Source organism: Triticum aestivum, chromosome 6B (genome assembly GCF_018294505.1).
Source record: "Triticum aestivum cultivar Chinese Spring chromosome 6B, IWGSC CS RefSeq v2.1, whole genome shotgun sequence".
Classification (NCBI taxonomy): domain Eukaryota; kingdom Viridiplantae; phylum Streptophyta; class Magnoliopsida; order Poales; family Poaceae; genus Triticum; species Triticum aestivum.
In genome coordinates, this window is record NC_057810.1 from 617390787 (window position 1) to 617401319 (window position 10533).

The window sequence follows — 10533 nt, forward strand, 5'->3', positions numbered from 1 at the left end:
GAGGAAGCCACCAGAGCTGTTTCCGTCCGATCCAAGAACATGTAGACACCACCGCCAACCGAACCCGCCATGACCCATGAGAGATCTTAGCTAGCTCGCTATATATTGTTTCTCCCGCGTACTATATTCGCTTTAGTGGTTAAATTATGTAAATTATTGGGACACAGATCGTATTTGTAAAGGCGAGGGATAATAAAGTGGAGGAGCTTGAGTGGGTTTCGGCCGCCCAGCAGAGAGAAAAGAAGAAGAAAGTCGGTCTCAAACCAGAGAGGAAAGGGAGAAAGAGACAAGCGGTGCGGGAAATTAACCTTTCGCCCTCGGTCGGCTTCTTTTTACGATCTGTTCTCCTGCGTGGATCTTCGTGGAAAAACTTGGGGGGTCTACGTCTACCCACCCACCAGCTGCTTTCACGAGCATCTGATTCGCCCGCCACTGTATATATATCAATCTGTCTCGCTCCCCTTATTTTCTTCATAGAAACTCTGGTGAACGCGACGGGGTCACGGAGCCTGGCCAGCTAGAGACTACTATTATTGGCATCGAGGCAGCGTTCAGCCGTCCTCTCGGTGTCTCTTAACACGCATGCGAACGTACGCGCCGGAGTGCACATGCAGAGCGAAATGCACCGGATCGGAGCCGTGGACGGGGGAAATGCAGCGGGAGGGGAGGAGGAGTCCGGCACGCGACTCATGGGTCTCTGCAGATCGCTCCGTGCGTTGATGATGTATGGACGTGTGTACCGATCTGGTGCGACGTAGGCGCATAATTAGGGGCGTACGAAAAGAAGGAGCAAAGTCTTTTGGGACACATGGAATTGTCAGGGGAGCAACGTGTGCGCGCTCGATGCCAGCACGTCGTCGCGGGACAGATGAGGCGGGTCGCCCAAGCAATGCTGGGATCACTGTTGGTGCGGGTGGGACGCGGCGGCTCGATCGGTCGGTCGGTGCCCCGGCGCGGGCGCGGGCGCACGAGCGTGGCGATCCGGTGCGCGGAGCACGTGAGAGATCAATCAAAACTCTGCTGCTGCTAGATCGCCGTGCGGCCCGCTGGCTACCGTGGCCGAATTGACCTACGTACGTGTGCCCCGATCCCTAACTGGTTGTGCGTGTGCCGTGCACCTCGCTGATTCAACGATGCTATGCTGCTGTTTCTTTTGCGATCGAGGAGCCGATTTCATTGACGTATGCAAAGCCGGGGTGCTCAACTGGAGGGTATAGAGCATCGAAACTGATATGCATACGATACTAAAAATGTACGAGTATGCATGGGCAGCGTCGTACAAGAATCGGACACTGTGTTTCATATGAAAACTCGTGTGATGAAACAACCCAGCTCGTGAAGAGCAGGCTACACCTTGTGTGAGCTGGATTCACGACTGGACGTCGGAGAGGAGGAGTGGGAATCGGGTTACGGCATTAAGGCCTGGGTGCCGGAATTCGTTGTGGGATTAGCGATTCCAATCCCGTACCCAGCCGAGCTTGAAAACCCGTAGTCCAGGAATAACATTCCCACCCTGGGATTCATTCCTGGGATGCAAATCCCATTCCCGGCGGCTGATTCCTTCCCGGGATACAAATCCCATTTCCAGCGGCCGATTCCATCCCGGTATACAAATCCCATTCCCAGCGGCCGATTCCATCCCGGTATACAAATCCCATTCCCAGCGGCCGATTCCATCCCGGTATACAAATCCCATTCCCAGCGGCCGATTCCATCCCGGGATACAAATCCCATTCCATGGCTCCGGACGTAACTCAATCCCATATGCAGTGATTCCAGTCGCAATTCATTCCCATCAACAGCCGAAGCAGGCAAACACCAATAACCCAGGAATACGATACCAGTTCTGTGTTTCCGTGCCAAATCCACTACCACAAACGCAAAACATGACACGGTCTCTGTTTGCTCGGTTCTCACAAAGAGCAGAGCCTGCCCTTGGGCAACCTATGAACGTTGGGTGCATTGGGTCTCAGTGGCAATCTCTATGCTCAGCATTCAAAAACTTATGGTGAAATTTGAAACAGTTTGACAATATTTGTACCACGCGTAGTATCTACTCCCTCCGTTCCTAAATATTTGTCTTTCTAAAGATTTCAACAAATGACTACATACGAAGCAAAATGAGTGAATCTATACTCTAAAATATGTCTATATACATCTATATATGATAGTTCATTTGAAATCTCTGAAAAAACAAATATTTAGGAACAGAGGGAGTATGAAACTAGCCGGGAGGTATACGATGTGATTGCACTGGAAACAACATTAAATCATGTTTACATTTTAGGCGGACATAAACATACGATGATCTAACAGATTGATGCATAAATGTACGAGGATTTGACGGCTGGGATATATTTAGACATCATTTTGTGAACAATGATGATTGTGATATGATAATTATAAATATTTAATGGACGTGATATATTTAGATACAATTCTAAAAAAACCATCAATGACAATAAGTACAATTATAAAGGTCTAATTGACATAAATATATTTAAACATGAAGAGTGACAGGGGCAGATAATATTTTGATGTATGTCTGATGTTGATAGCTAAGCACACAACAACAAAAGACTGAAGCTTTCTAGTAATAGTAATCCCTTGCGAAATTGCTGCCTCTATCCCTGGGTATGAATATCTAATAGTAATCCATTAATTAGCATGTATAAAATTATCTAGTAATTGAGTAGACAGATGTTTTCTCTTTTCATGATAATTTGTATCAATCCTTTTTTTTTGTCATGTTGTGAATTCGGTAAATAACATGTCTAGATAAACAAATTTTGTAGTTTCTATAATCCGTACTCCCACCGTACCAATATTTGACTTGCAAAACGTCTTACAATCTAATACAGAGGTAGTAGTTCAAAAAAAAATGTGGTTGTTTCAAAAAAAATGTGTTTGAATTGAGATTGAAATTCCGGGCGTAGATACGGGAAATGAGGAAGTATGCATATGGGTATCTACATTTTTTGCTAACTTTTGACAGTGATACATGTACGCACCGAAGCCTCGTATATTAAGCTGGTGTAAGAAAAAAGTAGGCATCATGCAAAAGAAAAAAAAATAGGCATGTACTCCACGTCGTCCCGTCGATTGCACCGTACTCACGGTGTACCAGGGTAGATCGCGGGCGCGTACCTGGCCGCGCCCAACATAAAAATGGCCCGATGCAAAAAAACAAACATAAAAATGGCCCGAGCTCGGATCGGATGCGCCCGAACGCAGCAGCGCGCGACCCCTCGGCCTCGGTGCGAAGTTACTCCGCGGGACAGGTTTGACCGCCAGAAAGCAACCGTGCTTCGCTGCTGGACTACCGGAGGCCGTGCCCGTGTCTGCGCCTATGCCTGTGTTCGGTACGCTTTGCAGGCATGCGGCAGGAGCAGGCGGAAAGACGGAACTGCCCCTCCCTCTCGGGCCCCACCACACGGACGCGTCCGCTGCCCCACATGGTCACCCTCACATGGCGAGCGCAATGGCCGAACTGCCCCCTTCCGTGCCACCGCCCCCCATCCGTCGTCCCATATGGCCTGCGCAATGCCCGAACTGCCCCTCCCCACGTCTTGGCCACATCTCCGTTGGCGCCAGCGCCTGCCGCTGATGGAAAATTGCCCGGGTGGTGGCCGCCTGCCACATGGCATATGGGCCGGGTCGTGCCACCGAGGCGCTTTCCTACGTGTAATCCTCTCCGCCCCTTTTGCGTCCAGGGGCTCGGGGTTCTCCAAGTTTTGGATCCAGTCCACGCGATTTGACCAAGAGCGGCTACCCAACCGGGCGACCGATATGAACGCTCGAGAGCAGCGTTCGTGGCATTACAAGCCTGCAAACGTTCGCAGCGTTGCAAGTTTGCGAACCACGGGTGGGTATAAGGCTACATGCACCAACAGAATGCTACTCCGTGCGCCACAAATTAGTAATACTCCTACAGTATTTTATTTTATTTTGCGAGGGAGTAATACTCTTACTAACAACATTGCAAACAATCTACTACACACTTTCTACAGGTACATCAACTTCTAGCAAACAGCTGTACCAATAGCGATCGTGTGCACAAGATGTAGTGGGAGCCGGTTCATACCCAGGAAATTGGAATCTGGCCAAGAGTGTGAGCATTGCTCGATGACAGCATTCACACTGGCTTGTGCCCAAATATATGTCCAAATTCCTTCGACTTGTTCAGTAACAACATTAGACACAGCTTCTTAGATGCGGATACACATCAACAGTTTTGCATGCCGTTAATTCACCGTTAACAGTTTTACGAATGACAAAAACAAAACACTATAACCAAGGTTGTTGTTCTACAAAATTACTAAATAACTTTTGTACTACGTGGTATGTACTCCCTCTAAAGAAAATTAAGAGCGTTAGTGATCTAAACGCTCTCACTCTAGACAGAGGAAGTAGTTTTTTCTTTATCGGAAAAAACTTGTGTGATATAACTTGTCAAAAGATTGTTTTCGTTTGAAACCGCATCGATAATAAAATCCGCCGATTTACATTGAGGAGGTGAGCACGAGGGCGGACCCTATCAATTACGAAAAGTATAAGTGAACATTATTTCTTAGCGTAGTTAAATTCAATAATCATCTTGTCAGTGGCATAAATTGTGGATTTATGATCAACATGTATGAAGTGATGAAGCAACAACTTAAAGTTTTGTCATATAGATTTTACAAACCATGTATGAACGCTTGTTACATGCCAATAATTGAAATATTATGTGGTTAGTCGACAACCTTTAATTGTCGAACACATAAGCATGATTGTTTCTTGTCTAGGTTCTATTTTTGGCTAGAGCACTTTTTCTAAATTTATACCATAAATTACATGTCTTCTTCGAGAAAAAAATATTGATGTTCGAAGGTCCAATTCAAGGTCTACTGCTTGTCATGAAGCCTCGAGCGGAACAACGACATCATGGACTCACCTCCTATGGACAGCTCTACTAAATAACTCACATTTTGGCAGGAAGGGCCCTCAAGAAAAACACAAAAATGCAAATGTAGCCCTTCTTCCACAATGGGCTTTCGCTTCGAGCCAGATCCACCACCTATGGGGAAGAACCACTTGGGGCGAGCAGATCGTTGCACCCCTACCTCCAGCACAAACTATTGGAGGAAGCAGAGGATGCAAATATTGGAACCGAGGTCGAACTGCATCCCTATTTGCATCATAGAAGGGGAGAATATCGTGAGCCAACGAAGATGAATGCCAGAACTTTGAGGCAAGCGGTCGTCCTTTGGCTGGAAGAGCCAGTGATGGAGCGGTTAAGACCAACAACCAACCGCGAGGAACTGATCTTCTCAACGAGAAAGACTAGATCGGCGAGCGTCGTAGCTCGTGCTCGAACACGCTGGTAATAAACTCAAGACGGAGCAGTTGTACCTTCTTACCCAAGGTCTCCACATGAGGTAGACCCAACAATACCCAATGCCATAAAAGATAGCTAAGCAAGCATGGCCACCGAAACCCTTCTCATCGTCATGACGATACAGGAAAAAAGGAGCAACATCTTCTTCAACTCGATCTAGTGAAGTGCAAGTCTTATTGGGAGAGCCCTCGTCAGATCACTCCCCACCCAAGGCCATGGAAGATGAGAAGAGAAACGCTTTGAAGGTCACCGCTCGATATCTGCACATGCCAGTGGGGAGCTCAAGACGTCATAGTGTCAAACTCCATAGTGACAATACACACCCTAGATCTACTGTTTTTAGGGAGAAGCCGCTCTCCCGACTTCAATCCGCACAACGGAACCACCGGAGGCGGGAAGGGAGAGGAGCCGAGATAACCCAGGCCGCCAGGCGACTCCCATGGAAAACGAGAGGAGGGAGAAGAAAGTGATGAGATAAAAGTATCTCCCCCAAAACAATATGTGTCTGTATTGTGATCCTTTTGGCGGTACTCAGACGCACAATGGTCATGATGACGGAGCTCATCAGACCAGTGGAGGTGTCGGTTCCGACCTTTTCCGACGTTCGCTGAAACGTGCAAAATGCCTCCAAGAAAGCGTGCATGCGCCACTCGCGCTACTCATAGTCGCCGCACTGTCCTAGGCGACCGGAGGAAGAAATCCAAAAGACAAGCGCAGCTCCTACCATCCCGTGTCCACGAACGCGCCTCCTCATTTGTCGTGGCTTGCGCAATGTTAGTTTCGAAGTGTTGTTCCTTACGAGCGGATTTGCCACGAAAGAAATTTTGTAGCAACTGAATCACGAAAATCACAAACTAATTTTCTTTTAGTAAAACAGAAAAGCAGAGACTAATTTTGGCACCCAAATGTTGTGAATTTTTCAGACCCCCGCTTGCATCCATTTATTACAACGAGCAAGAATGAAACCGTAAAAACAAAATCACCATGATATTCTCCATCACATATACAAGTAAAGATCTCCGAGATTACAAAACGGTGTCTCCTCCCATGTTTGTTTCGCAAGAAAATAAGCCAAGAAACACATCACCACATTCATCATATTACTAACCTAGAACACCGGAGGCCAGTCTAGAAACAGAGCAGGTAAATAAGAAAGGAAACAAACGCACCGAGCGACACGGCGCACGCGAAATCCGAACCAGTGTCGTGCCCGCAAAGGATCCGCGCTCCCAGGAAAATGCCAAAAACAAAACAACTCCGCCAGGAAGTCGCATGCGGTTTTGCGCCCGCCCCCCCGCGTCGCCCCCGAAATAGCGGCCGCCTCCCCCCGCCACCCGCCTCCCCGTCCCGGAGGCCGCGCCCTACAAAGCCAAAACCCTCGCCCTTCTCCCCCACTCTCGCTCCCCGCTTCTACAGTGGGTAGGCAGACCCTCCTCTCTCCCTCCTCCCCCTCCGCTCCTCATCTCCACTTGAGAAGAAGAAGAACACAGCAGGCAGAAAAAGGAAAAAAGAAATATAGTTTAGTTTATCCTTTTCGTTTATCTCTTTGATTGACGGATCAAGAACCGGGGAGGGAGATTGGAGGGGGAGGAGGAGGAGCAATCGGAGGGAGAAGTATAAATTCGCAGGAAGAGACGAGGGATTCGGCGTGGATAGATAGATAGATAAATCAGTTCTCGCATCGGTTTATTGATTGCTCATTAACCCAGCATTCCCGCCGCTGCCATTCTTGGGAGGAGTCAGCATGGTTCCGTCCGGGTACGACTGCGCCGCCTCCGTCCTGCTCTGCGCCGAGGACAACGCCGCCATCCTCGGCCTCGACGACGACGAGGAAGACTGCTCCTGGGCGGCGGCGGCCGCCACCCCGCCGCGCATCGCCGCCGATGCCGCCGCGGCGGCGGAGGGGTTCCTGGTGGACCACCCCGTGCAGTCCGATGAGTGCGTGGCGGCGCTCGTCGAGACGGAGAAGGAGCACATGCCCGCCGACGGGTACCCCCAGATGCTGCTGCGCCGGCCCGGGGCCCTGGATTTGGCCGCCGTCAGGAGGGACGCCATAGATTGGATTTGGAAGGTGAGCCCCCCCGCATCTTGATTTGATTCCAATCGTCGTTTACTCGTGTCGATGGCGCGGTGCCGAGATGTGATGGGCCGGATTCGTGTAAAGATGCCTTTTTTTACCCGTTTTAGTGGCGATTTCTCGTTGGATTGATGCCCGATGGTGCCGCCCCGATGTGATTGCTGATTAAATCTGCAAATTCTCTGCTCATAGGTCATTGAGCATTTCAATTTCGCGCCGTTGACTGCGGTCCTGTCTGTCAACTACCTTGATAGGTTCCTCTCCGTCTATCCCCTTCCTGTAAGTCTTATTACCATCATCATCTCAGTAGCAACTGAAGCAAACCCTGCTAAAATCCCTTAATCACGGAGGAGTTAATCGACGGTTTTCGATTGACAGGTGGTTGAGGCAAATTCTGCGTTCGAGGGGAAGACCATAAAAAGGATGGAGCTTTTGGTGCTCAGCACCTTAAAATGGAGGATGCAAGCTGTTACTGCTTGCTCATTTATTGACTACTTCCTGCGCAAATTCAATGATCATGACGCGCCCTCCATGCTCGCATTCTCCCGCTCGACCGACCTCATCCTGAGCACAGCTAAAGGTATGAGAGTTAAATCAGACCTCTTTTTTAGTATTCATCGATCAATGTAGTAAATTAAATCTCTTTTTTTAGTATTCATCGATCAATGTGTTAAATCAGATCTCCTTTTTAGTATTCATCGATCAATGTGTTAAACCAGATCATTTTTTTGGTATGCATCGATCAATGTGTATAATTTGGCGGCGATCAATTCTTAAAGTTTGAGAATTTGGATTGCAGGAGCTGATTTTTTGGTGTTCAGACCTTCAGAGATTGCTGCAAGTGTCGCACTTGCCGCATTTGGGGAGCGCAATACTTCAGTAGTCGAGCGGGCTACAACTACTTGCAAGTTCATAAACAAGGTAGTGATCAGCTCAGTGTCATCACTTACTAAACCATTTGCCCCTCACTAAATGGTAACCTGTAAATGCAATGATGCGCTTGAATTGCTACTTCATTTGCCTAAATACCTCTTATGTCTTCTAGGAGCGAGTGTTAAGATGCTACGAATTGATTCAAGACAAGATAGCAATGGGAACCATTGTCCTAAAGTCAGCTGGATCATCAATGTTCTCTGTGCCGCAAAGCCCGATAGGCGTGTTGGATGCTGCTGCATGTCTCAGCCAACAGAGTGATGATACTGCTGTTGGATCTCCAGCAACATGCTACCAAGCCTCTTCGGCAAGCAAAAGGAGGAGAATTGGCAGATGACCGGTCTCATGTCGTGCTGTGCTTCAGGTGTGTTGCTCACCGTTTTGGCTGTTTTGTTGTTTCAAACATCTCAATTCAGTTTGGTCACTCGAGAACTATAGTGTGGTCAAGTAGTTGCTGGAAGGAACAAAAACACCATAGTCAATACTTGACCCATAAAAACAAACAGTTCGCCGCGAGCCTGTTCATGCAATCGACATATGTAAGGGGCATGCTAAGCTGTTAGTGTCCTGAGATGCATGCTAGTGTAGGCAGAGATGGAGCAAGGAAGTTGCATGTTGTAGAGATGAGAGCTCTATTGCCCTATTTTGTATTTCGGTTCCATATTCAGTTTCTAATGAACTTTGGGCAAGGGCTGCTCTGATCATTGAGGCGGTGAATGAAAATGATCCTAAAACGGATCGGCTGAGATACAGAACAGTTTATATTTGTTCTGATGAGTTATAAATTTTGTCGACATTATTTGTTGTTCCATTTTATTTCCCTTTTTATGTGATGTCTACTATTATGTCGTGATCCTTGATTGCAACTGTGCTTGTCTACCCAATCCTTTATTCGTCACTCGTTGAAGAATCAATGATGAATAAATGATCTTCTTTTCAAGATTCCAACACTAGTTCAGTAATTTATGGGATCAAATATAGAGCATAAGGGATGCCTGTTTCCTTACAAGTGCATTACCCCTTACCATGTGATTTGGAGCATAATTTGTATGCTAAGGTTAGTAGCACTGATGGCCCTAGATCAGCCTGCTAGACCCGTAAATGAAACCTCTTGCTGTTGAATACTGTAGTGCAATCTGATTTTTCGATATGTATATGCATTCACAAACCTGCATTTGAAGTTCCATCTCAAAAAACAGAAACTGAGATCCACCTGTGCCACCTACATTGCCATCTCTGTGCACCTATCTTCATGGTCAAGCACCATTTTGTCGGATTTGCTAATGCCAACTCTGACTGAGGAACTATTAAACCTCAGTCAGCCAAGCTTACCATCCAATAAGGTTCACTTGCTTTTATCTAGGTTTAAAAATCCACTTGTTTGTGTGTGTGTGTTTCTGTGCTGAACCGTTGGATGAAGAACTCAGGATGTCGACCGAAATTTCTTAATGAAAATAGAAACTGAGATCCATCTAGGCACCTACATTACCATATCTGTGCACCTACCTTCATGGTCAAGCACCATATTTATCGTATTTGCTAATGCTTTGTCGGCTAAGAAGTTCTTAAATCTCAGTCAGGCAAGCTTACCATCCAATAAGGCTCAAGATTTTTTAAATCTAGGTTTAACAACCCACTTGTTTTTTTTTTGTGTGTGTGTATTTCTGGTAAACCGTCGGATGAAAACATATGGGGTGACCGAGATTTCTTAGTTCTTTTTCACCCCATTTGGTTCACTTGAATCAGAGTACCACATCTAAATCTTGATCCTGCTGCCTGTGTCACTTGAGTCAGAGTGTACTCAAGTTTACCATCCAATAAGGCTCAAGATTTTTTTTGCTTTCTTTATCCAGGTTTAAAAACCCACCTGATCTGTGTGTGTTTCTGTTAAACCATTGGATGAAGAATTGAGGGAGTCGAGACCCAGATTTCTCAATTCTTGTCGACTGACCCTAGTTTCTCTCACGCCATTTAGTTAACTTGAATCAGGGTGTACCTCAAGTTTACCATAAATCTTGATCCTGCTTCCTGTGTCATTTGACTTCTCTTCTTCTTTTCAATATCCTGTGGTAGTACGTAGTAGATTCCACACTGAGATGCCTGTCTCTGCATGACGCTAGAGTATTATTTACCATACTGGGGG

The 10533-nt window shown here is 46.9% G+C and overlaps 1 pseudogene across 1 annotated transcript; it reads left to right on the top strand.

Moving 5' to 3' along the window:
• Nucleotides 1-6770: 6770 nt before the first annotated feature.
• LOC123138320 (cyclin-D3-1-like) lies at nucleotides 6771-9189 on the top strand (annotated as a pseudogene). The gene is made up of 4 exons (XR_006468978.1): nucleotides 6771-7451; nucleotides 7650-8037; nucleotides 8257-8378; nucleotides 8503-9189. The product of XR_006468978.1 is annotated as a cyclin-D3-1-like (transcript).
• The last annotated feature ends 1344 nt before the right edge of the window (nucleotides 9190-10533 follow it).